Here is an 18229-nt window from a genome sequence, read left to right on the forward strand (position 1 = left end):
CCCTCCTCCTCCTCCTCCTGCTGCCTCTATGCAAGGCAGGAGCGAGTACGTGTGCAGTGTCAGATGCCTGCATTAAAGTCAGATCATTACGTAAATCTCTCCTCGCACGGCTTATTGTACCAGACACACTGCCCTTGCCTGCGCTCTGAAGGTTCCCGAAAGGACAGCCAGCTAAGAAGTTGTGAAGGACATTGCCTCTAATAGGCCAGCACTGCAGTGGCCTTGGACTTTGAATTCTTCACAAGACAGCCTCATACATCAATCCCTCAGCTCACACTGTAACCTTCACACGACTCGGGATTCGCCAAGAATGACTGGCATTTCAGTGAGCCCTACTGCTCTTTGAGCTTCGCTGGATATAACCTAGTTAAATTAAGGCGTTGTTGAATAACAGGCCCAAGTCTGGTAAAAATCCCGCCGCGGTGTTACAGGGCCCTTTTAATCGTACTTTGCGACCCGCTGTTCTAACCTTTGCCCTTCTGTACTTTTGAACGTGGTGGAAAACACACAAAAACAAATATGATAATTGTGGTCAGAGGGTCAGCCGGCAAATCTTTCCACGAGTTTGTCCGACAAATCTTTCCATGATTTCCATACTTATCATACACTTGCACCTTGCATGAAAGCCTGCTTTTTTCTGTGTTGGAAGGCAAAGGGAATTGCAGTTTTAAAAATTCGTGCATAAACCTTTGATCTAAGAAGATCCATTTTTGCTCCCTTAAAAATACATCTGGCCCTTCATTTTAGAGTCTGCAAACTGTTCGATGGTACCCTTCCAAAAACCACAGCACATGAGTATTTATGCCTATTTGCAGTGACAACAAGCATTCATAGATGTATTTTAAACATGACCTTTTGGTTGCTGTGCTCCAACACTTGTCAATGAACATGTGTAACCTTCTTAACCATAAAGGTGGAGAAACAACTCAGGCGTTTTATTTCTAGGCTGTGGACAGAAAAGTCATCTCTATGTTGTACTAATGTCACAGTTGAGTAGGAGGTGAGAGACATGCTTTCAGGTATCTTTTCCCCCCTCCAATTACGCTTACATCCCTTTCTAAGCAGGGATCCTTGGCATAACTTTTCTCTTCCTTTATTAAGTGACGAACACCAGCGGACATACTCAGATGGCTACAATTAACACCTTCTCCAAAACTTGCGGACCTGTTTTCTTATCGCCTGTATTAATTGAATTGTAAAGCGCTGTACCGTTGTTGTTGCTGTTCTGAAACGGGCGAGGATGGTGTGGGCTGCTTCGCTTAATTTATCTGACCCGCATCAGGGCCTGCGCGACTCGTTCCTGCGAAGTAATAAAGTATAAACAATTAAGCACAAACTCAATCACCAGGAATCAATTCGATGCGATAATTGGGGAGCTTGTCACCGCTCCAAAGCGCAGCGCGGTCCAGCGGACGAGCCTGGCTGTTACCTTGCGAGCCGAGACGTCGCTCCGCCATCCCTCCGTGCCGTGTTTCATTACGGCCACTAACAGGATGGTACAACAAGGACACATTTACCTGCTCCTGCCTCATCATCGCACTCCAACTGTCCGATCTCATCTGCTTCCCTGTGGCATTCACTCATTTCCATTTAGCAGGGTTAAAGTCTACCGTCTGACTCCTGTTGTAAACACCATAGTATGATAACTGGAAAAAGGAAAGAATGCTACTAGGCAAGCCTTAAACTGTTTTGAAGCTTATTTTGAAGCTGTTGTACGTTTCCAGACACAGGTTTTTTAGGACCATGACTTATTCATGTGTTTGGGCGCTGTGCCACCTAAGGCATATAGCGACATGATCACATTCGATTTGTATGGTAGCTTTTTTCCCCTACATCTTCTTTTGTGAATGATTTGCTATTACTACATACACAATTAAGCAGGTGCTGTTATCCAGGGGAACAGAAACATACAGCATATCTACTTATAAGGCTGCACTCACACCATCACCCTAACCTTACAAAGACAAAACATTCTGAATTGGTGTGCACATTTCAAAACAAATCTGCTGATTGGGGGCTATATAATGTCAGCATGACCGTACAATTCTCAAGTCGAGCAGCTGGAAAAATAAGGATCCTTGATGCGAGCACGCTTCCTTTGTTTTTAAAAACACAGCACAGACGAACACGCAAAGCAAATGGCAACACAATTACACAATAAACAACGCACACACAGTACCAAACAATCAACAGCCACAAACAGACGAACAAAACAACTCCCACCAAGACTTCAGCAAGATGGACTCCCACACAGACACCCCCTGGGTCTTTTGTGTCTGGAGTTCTCTGAGAACGGGGTGGGGCTTAATCACTGCCATTAAATCTGGCCGATTGCGTTTACACTAAAATCCTCAAACTGGAGAAATGGAAAAAAAAAAACCCAGGTACTAAAACAGGTGTGTTCCCCTGGTCTCAGGCAACATTGGTGCAGACACTAAGTTAAGCTATCAAAACACCAGTTGCCATGTGTGAGAACTGGAGGACAGCACTTCATAACATTACATTCACTTCAGAATGCTTACTCCAAAATCAAGAATTCAAATGTAATCAATAACATACAGATTATCATACTATGTAGAAAATGCAATAACCTTAATCCCTTCCTGACTTCCCTTATAAAATTTAGAGTTTAGATATTGTAAGTACGCTAGTTGCCCATTTTAACCATGGACAAAGCACAGAGGTTTATCTGAACACTTGATATGATGATGGATTCAAATATATTCTGTAGCTGTCTTAAGCTTTCTCTGTGGGCACAATAGTTGTTACTGAAATTCCATAAAAATTCTCTATTTGATCGAATTTGCTTCCAGATTCTAGAGAAGTAATTTGATCGCAGTCTCAAGATCAACAAGATAATTCAGACAACTGTACTGGGACCTACAGTACCTCCCATTAATGACACTAATGCTAGCCACATAAATGTACACCAAACACCCACTTCATGAGTGACAGACAGCCAAGCTAATGAACGGAATTAATAAGTAATGTTCCTAGCCTTAATGTGGAATGTTGAAGCTGCATTGCAGCCTTTTACACAAAGGTGTAAGTCTTGCCTGGTTAATGTGCAATTAATCTTCTCCTTTGGTCTTCACTTAGAGGATCATTTTTTAAAGATAAATTTAGGACACCCACTCTCTCTTTTTCCACAAAAGAATAAATCACATTCAGTATATACACAAACTGCTTTGCTGATGTTTATCTTTATTTCAGCTGTACTCATTTGTTTTTAAAAGTTGTGTGCACGCAGAACCCATGCACTATTACCCCCAAACAAAGCACAGGGAACTGACACAGAATCGTTTTTCCTTTGCTGAACATTTTCATTGAAATCCTCAAATCTTACAAACAAGTGATATAAAGCACCTGCCAGGGGCTGCAGTCGAGGTCACTGTACCATTACAGGCTTCAGTCTGAGAGCTAGACTCCCCCCCCCCCCCCCCCCAAAATAAATGATTTAAGTCATGAGTGCCACAGTCATTAACGGGGCAAGAATGCACTAACGAAGTGAGGCAAACATGTTCTGAAATGAGATTTCTTGAGGCTTCCCACTTTTTTCTGCTGGGGTATACTCTCTCGTTTGCTCCAGTTGCCCAGTGGTGCACTACGGCACATCTTAACGCAACGCGTAGCACAAAATCATCTTGTGTTTGGCTGTGGAACACACAGAGGACATGACACTGCTGCCCCACTTAGTCAGCCTGAAAGACATTTGTTGATACAAAACAAAATGCACTTTATTCAACCCCACATTCTCCAAACAACTGTCAACAACACTCATGGAGACAATCTCACACCTCAACAAAGCCATGCACAGCACTCACAAAAGGCCACGACCCGTGAGTAACTACTCGGCACTGTAACATCAGTTCTGGGCCCGTGTTATGATTACAGCCAGTGTACTTCTTTAGCTCTGGCATTTTTATTTTTTTATCCGAGGAAGAAACATTGTCATTCCACCACTGAAATAATACATCCAGCTTTCTGAGAACCGGTATGTCCTCTTGGAAAAGAAACTACTTGTACTGACAGCAGGGTTATGTGAACTGGGCATGTGACATTTTTTAAACCGATCAGCCGGTAAAAGTAATCAGGCATCATCATACGAGAGTACAACCTGATTCTGTTAAGGGTGAGCGGTCATTCACAAATGGGCACGTCAAACATCTAAATGTAGTCTGAACAGGAGAGAGCAGAAGTGAAATACTTGTTTAACTGAGAGAAAAGGATTAAATGGTTCAAGACAGATATGCCCACTAAAAGGGCTAATCCAAGTCAATTTCTATCTTAAATTTAGCCATTACTCCACAAAAAATTAAACAAACCAGGTCCACTTCATCACAGCACAATGCTTATTTTACAGGTCTGTTAGTGGACCGGGCCTCCTGGCATTCTGTGCTGTGTTTCACTAAGACAGCTACTGATTAAAAAAATGTTGGAAAATACAAGATTACATAAAATAACCACAAGAAGAGCAGATGCAGGGAAATCAGTTGCATACTACCACAATAAAAATAAGACTTCAAAAATTATAGGCTATAGACCAAGTGAGTCTGTATTTTCAAAGCCCCAAGAGAAAATGCATTCATACAGATAAATAATTGGCCTATCTATGGAGAGTGGCAATGTACTTTTCCTTGCATAAATAATACATAGCACAGTCATTTGTTGTGAAAACGGAGCTAGACAGCACACATGGGAGCACCTGAACTAACAAAGAGAGGCCTGAATATGACCTTTCCCCAGTGACTCTCACAACCTTTTGACTTCAGCCTTTGGCTCCTCCATCCCACTTATTGATTGGAATGAGAAAATAACTCGTAATAACTCTCAACTTGGCAAATCGAAAATCCATGCAATTGTGCCATTTGCCAATACTAAATCCAGTCTTCCTAAACTAACCAAAACAAACAAAACTTGAGAAGAAGTATATAATTACAGAAACTCTTTAACAAATCAAAATAGCAAACTAGCAACAAGTTAATGTCATCTACATTCAATCTGGAATTGCACATGTTAGAATATCAGCAATCAATGACCAGTTCTCTGGATGAGACACACAGTATATCTTCAAGAGAGACCACTGAATATTTGTATTTAATTTACCACGTAGATAAATGGTTGGGTGACTGTAAATGAACTGTATCCAGCAAACACTGCTGAAATAAATGTTTATTTAGTTTTTTTATATATATATAACAGCATGCAATGGTTAGCCACACTATGACACCATCATACCATCACTTAACAGTTAAATTAAAGAAGCACTGCTTTGCAAATAGTTGTACAGATGCCATTACTCTATCACAATAATAACGCAACTCCTTGTACAAAGCGTGGTTTCTGAAAATAACCAAGTTATTGTCAGCAATCATCGCAGAGAATTTTCCTCTAACTTATGCAGACCACTAAACCCAAAGCAAGGAAATGCAGCGCTGCTCAGGCTTTAGAAACGATGTGGTCAGAAAGCATATAGCAGTGTGCACGTTTGTACAGTATGTGTGCATATCAACTGTGCACTTCAAACTGTAAACTATAGGTGTGTCTCCATTAACTACATTAATTTCAAAACCAAATATAAAGATATTGACTTTAAATGTGTACTGTACCACTTACAATATAGCGAAGTCACACACACTTCAATAATAACAATAATAATAAGTATACTGATGTACTGACGGTTTCGGAAACATACCATATTGACGTACTATATTATTATAACGTTCTATAATTCAACTAGGAAGCCAGATACCTAGATGCCTAACTGACCTATTTCCTCAACCGCAGCAATTCAGTGAATGCTTTATTAAACCAAAAGACAAATTTGATCAATGCAGTGTTAGCTAGTCAAGCCGTAAAAGCCACCTTGGGTTGACAGAAAGATCGTTAGATAGATCTACCTAAACACCCATACATTACTGAAAATATTTTTAACACTGCTATCTAACTAGCAAGCTAAATAGTGGAAAAGTCGCCAGCTACATCAGCCCGGTTTCAATTTGATAACGAATGTGCAGCTACAGCTAGCTTTTCTACAGACAGCGACGAGGCGAAACAACATAATCTTGCCATTTACCTTTTCCAAGCGCACTGACGCGAATATCCGCGCACCAGCAAAAATGTAACATTTTGTTGCTAAAACCAAAAACAAAATGGAAACTACCGTTACAATACCACTGGGTGACACATCACTTATTCCCCACTTTTTACGCAGCGCTTCAGTGGCTACCAATGTGCACCCAACCGTGCGTTACAATTAGACCAAACAGAAATACAACGAAGACGTAGTTGGTCAGCGTTGTAAAAACTATACCATAGACAATGAATGGGGCCCTTTCGAGTTTTACAGACTCGTAATTTCACCGCCTGCCTCGCACATTCAGTTCTACACGTACCTGCTTCGGGAGAATGTACACAGCGCTCCGAGGGAAATATGCTGCATCTCTTGGAAGCGGGGAAATCCTTCGACTGGCTGTGGTTCAGTTCGCATACGCAGATTTAAATAAGAGGGGCATTAAGATTAAAAGATACATGTGTAAAACGACCGTAAACGTCCCAAACGAGTAATAGAATTATTATATTTTTTAAATCGAAGCAATCAGGATCCGCGCCCTATAGTAGGGTCTGACGGAATTGTTTATTCTAGGAATCCCCCAGCACTCGAGAACTCTGCAATGTATACTCCTCCTCTCCTCAGCGCGGACGCCACCCTTAAAGGTGCAGTGACATTATTGACCTGTCTCACTGTTGACGCGCTATCCGTCATAAACAACACATTTTCTGATTATTTTCAACCACTTCGGTCCGCGGGAGGTGTGTATATAACCGATTTTTGGAATTAAAACACTATTCTTGTTGCAGGCACTTGGCCAATTGGGATTAAAAAAAAAAAAAGTCCAGCAGCCAGAGCTAACTAGGAAAAGTAACGGCATAACAAACATAAGACAACGTGTAAACTACTTTCTCAAAGTCCAGTGATAGTTCAGATTGTAGTGCTAACTGGGATCGTTTGCTTTAGCTTGCAAATTATTCATGAATTAAAGGAGGAGGTGTATGAACGTATTTATGTTGTTATAAAAAGAAGAATGGAAATACGAGTAGACAAAGCAATAATTTAGAAACAACGGCACTGAATGTCGAGTCAAGTTGTTGAAAAGGGTTCTTACTCCTAGAGTAGTACTCGAAAAGGATATGAAAAGCGAATTGTTCTGGAATTATTTATTAATCGAGAAGTGCTCTGATTTGGCCCCCACGCCGCCGCCGCCACTAGTGGTCTCTCACACCCACGCATCCCCACGTCTTCCACGTGCTCATTCAAAGGCTTGTCTGACGAGACGTGAAGAGCATCATGGTGTTCCCACATCAAGGAGGAAAAAAAAAACCTTGTTAACCTGCTTAACCTGCTTCTCCCCTCGGGAAAATCTGGCCCTAAAAACAGGGCAACACACGCCCTGGCGCCCCACGGTTTAATTGTGAAAGCGAACTCTTGCTGTGCTATGATCCGGGATGTTAAGGGATATGCACGCAGCTATATTTAACCCATGCCTACAGTTCGCGCTTGCTGAGGAAACTGCTTTCCGCAGTATTTACTTCACTTAATGATGTTTTAACGGGGACAGGAGGTCAGAGTATACGCTATGGTGGTTAAACAGAATTTTCTCGTGATGGAGCTCGTGGAGCTGGAGCTGTAAAAGCTGTAGCTTGTCTGTAGTCCCACACATTATCAGTCTAGCATATTAAAAATGAAACCTTACAGGGACAATTCAAAGAAAACCAATTTATTGTAGTTTCCATCCAAAGAAAACACAAAACATGAGCAGGTTATACAAAAGGCTTATCATTCCCAAGGTTTACCGCAAATAGGAGTGCAGAGATGTACATTCCAACGATAGCTGTTTATTCAGACTAATTGTTTACGCATTTAATGTTGCTCTACGTTGTAGCAACATTCGTTGCGCAATATTTGCACATATAATGTAAACATATTAATGACATTAAAATCATCCGTGTGGGCTAGGAGTAGCTTCCAAGGTGGGAGTGTTAAATGGAGTTAAAAGATGAAGAATGCTTTGTTCATTTGTTGACCTTTGCTGTTCGCTATTATTTGTGATATGAATACCTTTTCTGTTAACTTTGCCGATAGTTTCTCTTAAGTACAGCCGGGGCCCCCCGGCCTGAGGTAGAAACAGCTGAATGTGACTTTGAGCCAGAAGTCCATAAAGGCCAGTAGGGCCTGAAGGGTGAATACCCTCACCGCAGCACACTGGACTAGCATGAGGACAGTGACATAAAGACCTAAAGAGCTAATATATATATATATATATATATATATATATATATATATATATATATATATATATATATGAATTTGTGCGTGAGACCTCTTGGCTGAACACCTGCTTTGTGCTGGATGCTTGCTTTGCAGCATGTTCTGCCACAAGTTTGTTAGTACCTCCTGCTTGTGAAATTTGTAATTAAACATGGGGATTATGCATAAAGTATTCATATACTCTTACACCATTCACCCCTTTTACTACTTCAAAGAGACAAAATCAGGTCAAATATCAACAGAGTAGAAAACAAGAGACTTAAATCTTAAATTAGCATGCCCTAGCTGAACAGTGACATTTCTGAAGTAGCTTCTAATTTATTGAAGGACACGCATGTGATCAAATTAAGTTCATTAATACTTTACAAATACCTCCTACATTAATGTTTCACCTTTATGTCACCAATATAATATGTACTGTCGTTTCAGTAAACGTCGTTGGATTTTAGTGTACAGTTTACATTTTAAGGGCACTCTTTCAAATGAACAGTTTGCCACACATTAGCTCTCTGTTTTCACTTTGTGTCTTCTCCATTATCTATGAACAGATCTAAAACCTGGGTCATGCAGAGGAAATTTAAACTGTATCTGGCCTGAGTAACCTTTAAACTCTAATGACCTTTCATCTTTGAACTTTGACATCAAATGCCCTTTGAATGGAAATGCAATATCCGCCCATTCATTCCTTACCTCACAGGAACTCTCTAACCTTTACCCCTTAAAGCCATTCAAAGAAATGTGGTTTATGGAACTTTAACCTTTGACCTCAGAATAGGTTACACAAGTTGTTTCTTTGGGTGGAAAGACTCCTGGGTGCCTTTCTTACAATTTCTAGATATTTTAACATTGTAACAGACCAACAGATACATTGATATGTACAGTATATCTAATAATTGTCATATATTGACTATGTACTTATTTTTATAGAGTTTGGTGTAGGAGGTCAAAACCTTTAAATGTGGTTATGTCTCACTAGTCTTGATTTTACATAAAACACATGACAGAAAGCATGGTGAAGTTCTGGAAGATACTTAAAGTAACATCATCTGAAATGTGCATCTTTTCCATCATGTTTCATGAGTCTATATGTTTGTAATCAGACAGACCATGGTCTGCCTGTAAAGGCTGGCAGAAACCCTTTCCCACTGTGCTGAAATAACATTTAGAATGTCCACGGTCCAGTGCTTGTTCATTCCCATGATGACAGATCCAGTTCAGTCCCTCACGAGCACAAGGTGAGGTGGCACTCTGTTCAGTGTAATCTCAATGCATTTTGTCCTTGTTGCCTACAAGGCAACTTCTAAAGAAATCCCTTATGGATCAATTAGATTGTCATCAGCGTGCACCTTTTAAACTTTAATCTACAATATTTAAGGTAATGTATTTAAATAAATAAATAAGTAAATAAGTTAAAGTGGTACCAGGAGGGTAGCCTTATCTGTTAACATACACTAGAAGTGAGCAAAATATATAGTTTTTCATAAAGATACAGCATGGTATACTGTATAGGATTTTATCTTTATTATGAACATTGTCCTGTTAATGACAGAAACATATGAAAAAAATGTTTCTGAAATGGAAGTCATGGTGCTGGATTCTTTTGTAAGAATAATATGCCTGTAGTATTCAGTGCTTCAAATTTTAGAACCTATCGTTTTAATTTTGAAAATGCCTTTCATAATGTTAGGTCATCTGCTAACTCAAGCATAAAACACCACATGATAAGCCTTCTAAGAACCTTCTATGAATGAATTAAAGTTCAGTCTATGGTCACCGAGGCAGATTATCCACTAACTGTCTGAATCCAAAGGTGTCACACACATTTACAGCCTGGGCTTGAAACTGGCCGTGTCATTTGCCAGCAATGACCTGAGCCCACATTGGTGAAAGCAATTGGCTTCATTCTGTTGGGGAAATGGTTGCATAGTTCATCTAGGGTTTCCTTGTCTCACTGGTCTCAGGTACCCTGTAATTTTTCAGGGGCATGCAAGTTGTTCGGATAATGTCCCTGGAGGTCCACCTATCCTCCAATTGGCAGAATTATGAGATTTAAGTAAAAAAAATTGGCTTGTGTACTAGTGTATCAGAGAAAACTCTCACTTTGCCACTCATACACAACTGCAGAGGTTATTACAGTGAGACAAATGGTGATTCCAAAAATGGTTATGCAAAGAAAAAGGATTCAAAAATAGACAAATTCAAAACTTTTGCCCTTTCAACACATTCAAAAAGAAAAAGTGTAAGGATTATTGTGTCTTGGGCAAGTGTCTCATGGTGGGTAAGCATCGGGAACTTTGGACTCAAACACCTGATTTTCTCGAAGGGGAAGCAATTGGAGTGTCAGTTGACATTAACCTTTGAACCCTTACATTCAGCTGAATTGACTCTCAACAGGAAGTGCAAAGGGCTTTGAGAGCAAGCAGGTGCAAACAGGGATAGGGAGGGATAGAACCTTTCACTGTAACATGACCTTTGGACATAAATACAGGGTAGCTTGTCTGGTCTTAAAAGCTGGGAGGAGAAGTGGATTACTCATTAACAAGTTAAATGTGGCTTTGTTTGGGCTGCTAACAATGGATGGGAAACAGTTTGGGTTTGCCGCTGTGAAGGTGCAGGTAGCAAAAAAGCTGTGGTCAAATTTAACAAGGTAAATTAAATTCGAGGTAAATAATTTTACGTGGATAGACTCCTTGTGTCCTTTTAGTTTTGAGGTGTTTAAAATAGTGCCATTTGGATTAGTTGAAGTGTTATATCCAAGTGCCTGAAAGGCATTCAAGTACATGCAATATAAAACAAACACAGTAGGAAGATTAAACTCTGCATATACATGCCTGAACAGGTGAACACAAGGAAACGCCCTCACAAACGCCTGCTGCTATTGTGATTATGAAGTGACTGGTGTCTGAGGAGAATTAAGTCATACATGCAAATGGGTTCTTATTTGACAGTTTAAACAAGTTAATCTGAACTAGGGGATTGCTGTTTGACAGATATGTCTGCTGCCTTATCTTTTTCCGATAAGTTGATCCAAACAATGAAAGTGTGTTCCTGCCAGATCTCCTTCAAGGAAGCAGGGAACGTTCAAGGAAGATGCACTGCAAGGTCTTTGCAGTTGAAGAGATGAAGTCAAACAGATGCTCTTTAACTTTACTACGAAAGTCCAGACACAAGGCAAATTTAACCTTTCTCATCATAGTGTAACCGCTGTTGTTTCTCAGAATAATCAATAAGGTATTGTTTGCATATGCACCTCATGCACGCCACTTTTCACAGAATGAAATGTTGCTGCTATGAATGCTCAGGAACTGGCAATGATATTGATATGTAAATATGGCCTCAGAAAGAAGAGCGTCTGACAATGGGCTGTGATGTTTTAAAAGAAGTCATTATATTAATGCATTCCTAGTGTGTGTTGATATTTTAGGAAAAACAAGCCATATGACTGACTGAGGGTCAATGTAAGACAGGGTAAGGGAAAATAAGTAGGAGAAAACAATTGTTTTGTATTGTGTACATCTTGCACCAAATACTGTAACTGCAGTGTACTGCTTTATCAGCTATTTGTGAGCAGTAGTAAGTTGAAAGTTCTCGACATTTGAAAGTGTGCAATTTTATCTTTTCATCACTGGACCTTTCCTCTCAATTTTTGTTGCTGTGTGGTAAGCTTTCCAACACAAAATGGCTGCTATGCTACACATTGGTGCAATTAAACACCTACAAATAAAAAAAAAAAAGTTTTCTGTTCATTAAGTTTTAAGGTCATCTTTAAATGACAGTTTATTGATGTTACAGGATCTGTGTGAGAGGCTACACACATTCTCATATGTGTTGTCCTATAGGTTAACACTCTGAATTCAGTGCCTGAGGGTCCGCCTGTCTCCTGTGAAGGATCTCTTATTTTCATGTTTGGACTCCAAATGGGGTGCATATCTCATTACCTTTTGTATGGCGTTTCAGCTATTTCCCCATATGTATTGCCGTGAAAAATGAAAGCGAGGACAGTAAGGTTGGCCTTGAATGGAAATCCAAGGCTTTATCATGTCAAATTATTTTATTGACATTAGAGTGAAAAATTCAGACTAAAAAAATGTGATATTAAATTCTCTGTCCCACACACACCCACACATGCACACAGACATTCCTCTGTCCTATACAATATGATTCTCTGGTTGTTACATGCCATTAATTGAAACTGTATACCATTCCTAAAAGAAAAGGCTGAGAAGCTGCTATTGCTATCTTCAGTCTACACACACCTATGTGTAGAATATGTTTTTTTTGTGTGTTTCCAAAAGCTTCCACTGATAACAAAACCATGTTGTATTTTTAGAGTGGCCTAAATTCTTTTGAAATAAAGCGCAAGTCATCTCTCCATCACTCTCGCAGCATGAAAAGCAGGTCAGGGCTGATCCGCACGTGAGTGAATGTATGCCAGGAGAGAAGCAAGCGGGGCGAACCGTGCCACTGCCGACCTGCTGCTTTGCACTGCGTTATGCATTCTTCTCTGAGCGCATTGTTTCCGCATCTTGTTGACCTACTTTGTGCTCTTTGACTAATCCCTGACTGCTCCACGGGTGGCCTCTGAGCTGCACACTCCTCGCCCCCTCATTTGAATATGAGAGGGTACAAATGGAATCCACGTGGAAACTGTCCCAAAACTGCCGGTTGATTAGGAAGTGAAGAGGTGGCACGTGAATCACACTGGGTTTTGTTTTTGTGCTCACGCTGTTGCGCCCCTCATCTCGTGATGTTGAAACCCGTGGAGTCCTATCCTGTTCTGGCAGTCGGTCTTCTCCGGATCCTACTCAGTCACACACATCCCATTTACTTTTTGCGAAGAATCAATGCAAAATACAATGAAAATGCAAATGAGTGATTGGAAGAAACAGTACAATTCTCAATAAATTATTGACATGAGATAATAGGCCTCCAAGTCTTTAATAAAGATGAAAAATAGGATGTGGCTCAATTAATACATGCACATCTTGATTGACGATTTTCCTTCTTCATTTTTTTCCCATTTTTCCCTGACCTTAGCAATGCCAGTTCCACATTAAGCTCGCATCACCACACCATCTTCTACGCTTATTCAGGAGTGCTGAAGCATGAGGAATGCAATCTCTTATGTACTCACATGCACCCAATGGCTATTTTTCACACTGCAAGTCCCAAAGTGGAGCGTAGGAGAGTGAACACAGAATGGCGGATAGGCACACTTCTCACTGAAGTCATCTGAGGAATTTCCACATGCCCAGCAAGTCAGCAGAGCACGGAGACGAGGGGACCCTTGCCAACGTAACCCACCCTACTCTGGTGAAGTAGAACTATTTGTGATCTGGACTCCCAAACCCCTTTCAGACATGCACTGGAAGCCAAAACTTACTGTATCTAGCCATTAGCCGGAGGAGCTGTATGTGAGAACGCAAACGTCCGAATCAGTCAGACTGGACATGAGACGGATTTTGTTCTGCCAGCTCCCTAGTACAAAGTCCGTCTAATGACGGATTGGGTCCATGTGTGAATAGAGCAGGTCATGTTCCGGAGAATCCACGGCGAGCGAGTGGGCGTGTTGATGACGTTTCTATCTTTCTATCATGCAACTGGCGGGAAACCGGAAGAATACAAACATCTGCTTCATACTCTTTTCTGCGTGCCTGTATATTACTTTCCACTCTTTCATTGACATTGTGCCGCCCCTCGCCTAAACCAACCAGAATATTTCCAATATGTGAGAACGCGTCTGTCATGGACAATCTCCTGTTGTGTGCTACATGTGTGAAAGGGTAATTCTGACCAATTTCCGAACCTGATTCTCCAGACATTTGTCCAGAGTTCATATGCAAAAACAGCTCCAGTCAATGTTGGCCAGTAACACCGCCTGACAAAAGCTTGCAATTTCTTAGGGTGTAGGGCTTCCTTGCAGTAAGCACCTTTACCAGCCTGGGAGCAACTTCATGATAGCTCAAGACTGGATCATCCATGTATATGGAAGTGCAACCAGTGCAACATGACCCTTCTTTTTGTTTGATCCTTACTGGCTTTCTCAGCCATTTCGGATGAACTTGCCTTGTCAATAATCGGTCAATAAATCTCTTTTGACTTTTTCGATTTAGTAATTTTTTTCCATCTTGACATGCCTTATCAGGGAACTTTTGATGGATCTTGCTGGCTGACACAGCCTTTATTGCAACCTTTGAATAGCTGAAAAAGAACAGAATAAAATCTCATGGTGTTGCACTTTGGCATTAAAATCTCATTAACTTAAGGGCATGGCACGGCCACATCCTTTGAGCATTCTGCCTGTTATGGGGTAGTTATGACAGTCCTGCTTCAGAACTCCAGGGGTGGTCAAGTATAAGGATAGGAGTGGCCAACTGTAGCTGTGGATTTAAGTGTTCACTGCATGCTTCATCTCACAAATCACTACCTTTTGAAGCATTGAGAACATATTTGATGCATCCACAAAAATGATCAGCACTTAAAGTTTGAAAATAAACACAAAATTAATTAACTTAATGGCTGACATAATTTCTATATCTGTTGCCTGTGGTCACTATCTCTGTCCTTTGACCTTAAAAAAACACACAACACAAACACTGGCAGTAGGTTTCCATGTTGTTCATACAAACAACAGTTGTCTTGCTTAAATCCCTCTACTGGTTTCCTGTCGCTGCCAAGATCAGATTCAAGATGCTGACCCTTGCCTTCTCTGCAGTCAACAGGACAGCCCCTACCTACCCCCAAGTCCTCATCCAGCCCGACACACCTGCCCGACCCCTATGCTCAGCAGCAACTGGATGTCTTGCTCCTTGCACAGACAAAGCGGGAGGTTCTCACTCTGCAAGGCAAAGGTGTTTCTCCTAAATCACTCCCCAGTGGTGCAACGAACTCCCTGTCCCACTACAGACAGCTCTATCACTCCAATCCTTCAGACGTGGTCTGAAGACACATCTCTTCAGACTCTAGCTGGACTGACCTATCACACAATCGCTGCCTCCCCCCCGACAACCACGCACTTCCCAACTCCTGTCTGCTGTCATCTTTCAGCTCCCCATCTGGATCAGTGCTGTTTAAAAATTGCTGTGTGCTTTTTGTGTTTTTGTTTTCTTGTTACCGCCTTTACTCTGGCACTCATTGCGCTGTTTTGAGGTTGGATCTTGTTAGTTGCCCTATACCCTGTAGCTGTATAAATGAACTAGTACTGTGCCCTCAAACAGACTTTGCTCTCAGCTGAGAACTACTGTCTCATTGTGGAACTGCACACATGCTGTCCCCGTTCTGTTGCTATACTTACTGTATGCAGTTTTGTTCGTAACTTTGGATAAAAGCGTCTGCTAAATAAATAAATGTAAATGTAAATGTCTTTGTGGTCTGTGAAAACATTTGCTGGTCGTGGTCATGGTTGTTTAACACCACACCTGATGAGATTTAATTGGCATTATTCTCCTTACTTCTTGTTATGGTCAGCCAGTAAAATCACAGGCAATAACTCTAAAGGTCCATCCTGATAGCCCTTTTTTTCCACTGTAGAGCTGGGACATGCCTAAAATGAGCTGGAGCCGAAACTTACTAACCTGGAACATTTCCATTGCAACCTCAGACATCAAAAACAGAGCTGTAGAGTGTAATGTCACACTGGACTGTGGTATCTTCTTAGATTAAGACTGCCTAGACTGCCAAAACTTGCTAAAAGAAATCTTCATTTTTGTGTACTTCCGGGTGCTGTGATGGCCGTATGGATCTGTCTCTCTTTCGTGTGTATGTCCTCAGAGGGAGCACTGAAGCCAGATGAAGCAATAGAGCCACCCAATGATCTAACTCCACCCACAGCTTGCCTGTATGTAAGCCTGTGCCAGAAATTCTAGCAAGCTGAGCCGACAAGGGTCAGCACAACAAAAAAAGATTAAGGGAAAACAAAGCAAGCCAACCTGATTCTACAGTGTTATCGTGGAGAAGGGGTGTCGGAGGCGTTCCAAGCAGGCAAGAGGTTAGGTAGTTAAATGGATTCTTTCATTCTTTGACTATTGACAAATAAGACCACCCACAAAAAAGAGGCTTGCGCTGGAAAAAAGTTTTCTAATCGCTTGGCCTCACTACGCACTCTGTTCACCATGTGCACAGGAAACATAAAAATAATTTCCACTTACTTTGTGCAGTATGTAGACAGCCTCTTTTCATTGTACTGCAGGTTTTGTTTTTGAACAGCTGGTTTCAAACTTCTGAGTGATGCGATACACACATACCCCCCACTTACCGTGTTAGTAAATCCACTTTGTTACCTATTTCCTGTTATGTTGGTTTTGTCAATGCACAAAGGACCCACTTTCTAGGTGAGAAGGACATTCAGTCCCACATTGATATTATCAATTTCAGGAGTCTCCCCTACAGTACATACAGTACTTACCGTGACATTGCTGTAAATGATACCGTATCATCTTGCACATATAATGTATTTTCCCCACAGACAGGAGATAATATCAGATGTTGTCTTGTATGTTGGCTTGATCTTTCAATATTTTTTTCTACATGTGCTTTAATGGTTTTTAACCTTCTCAATCCCTTGCAATGTGCAAATATAATAATTATTAACCATAAATTATTTACAGTTATTTTTTTCATGTATTTTCACATAATCAAAACCTCTACACTGGCAAATGATAGAAAAAAAGGTATTGAGCATGGATCCCTGGCTTAACAGGATGACAATGCCACTGTTATCCCCTACTGTGATTTTTCCATGGTTAATAAATTGGATCCCATTTAGCCCCAATTCGTTCAAAAAGGAACTACTGTAATTACCAAACTGGAGTCTAATTAGAGCAAAGAGAATAATTAACCTACCGTGGCTGATGAGGTCATCAGTTCCATCATTTTCTCTTTTTTTGGGGACTTCCTTTTTTATTCCTTTTTTATCCTTTTTTATTTTTTTGTCTTTGACCATCATTTCCAACCTCAAAGTTGGAGGTTCCAACCTCACAGAATCTAGTGCTCTGTCTGAATAAATGTCAAATGTAAAATGTGCATTAAAGTGATCCAGCTTCCCTGGTATATTTGTCAGAATGTGTCCTGAGTGCTACTGCATAAGGGGGTCTCAGAGCTGTTACACAGGCTGTCTGATATGGAGATGTACACGCAGACCACAGAATCCAGAATACAAAATGTCAGCGGGTGAAACGGCTTGTTTTTTTCTGTGACATGGCGAGCTGAGGACTGAGCCAGGGGTTACCTCAGTTTGCACAGAGCCCTTTACATTCAGCAGCCCTGATTTCCCATGATTAACCAACTAGAGGCATTTTAACACTTTGGACATTGCACCAATGACACAGTTGTTCTGGGGATGTGTGATTCTGTGCCTGAAGACAGAACAAACCTGCTACTAAATTCAAGCAAGAGCTGGATCACAGGCTGAGGGTTACCCCCCAGCACTGTGGAAATGCATTGCAGGACATGACAAAGGAGAAAATGTGGATACATTGACAGCCCCCAGCTCATCCTTAGAGTAATCCTAAGCAATAAAAAGAGCAAACCTAAATGTAATAGCATTAATGATGTCAGCATGTGACGCTCACAGCAAGATAAAGGTAATTAAAATGTGGAGTGAGGTACAAAGACAAGAGTCCACATGCTCCTTGCTTTGATTGCACACCATAGGACAGTTGTATATTACACCTGTATATTGTACATTGTAGCTACATGGTGCGTGACAGTATGATATATGACAGTGACTTGAGTTTTTTTTTTTAACCTTTAACCTAACAGTATTAGCACTAGCTTTATCTAGTGGTATATATGTTTATTTGCTTGATGTGTATTCCTGAGATGTAATATGTGCAGGGAAGACATGTTTCCAGAAACATCTGCAGAACCCAATGGACATTCTTTGCTAACATTGCTCTCGTT

General features: G+C 40.9%; 1 protein-coding gene across 1 annotated transcript in view; it reads right to left on the minus strand.

The window, feature by feature from the left end:
* Positions 1 to 6693, minus strand: part of LOC118774931 (nuclear receptor-interacting protein 1-like) — a 38635-nt gene extending 31942 nt beyond the window's left edge. Inside the window, exon 1 of the mRNA XM_036524550.1 lies at positions 6396 to 6693. The gene's annotated coding sequence lies outside the window, so the exon portion shown is untranslated. The remainder of the gene's footprint in view (positions 1 to 6395) is intronic.
* Positions 6694 to 18229: the final 11536 nt, after the last annotated feature.

Source organism: Megalops cyprinoides, chromosome 3 (assembly GCF_013368585.1).
Source record: "Megalops cyprinoides isolate fMegCyp1 chromosome 3, fMegCyp1.pri, whole genome shotgun sequence".
Lineage (NCBI taxonomy): Eukaryota > Metazoa > Chordata > Actinopteri > Elopiformes > Megalopidae > Megalops > Megalops cyprinoides.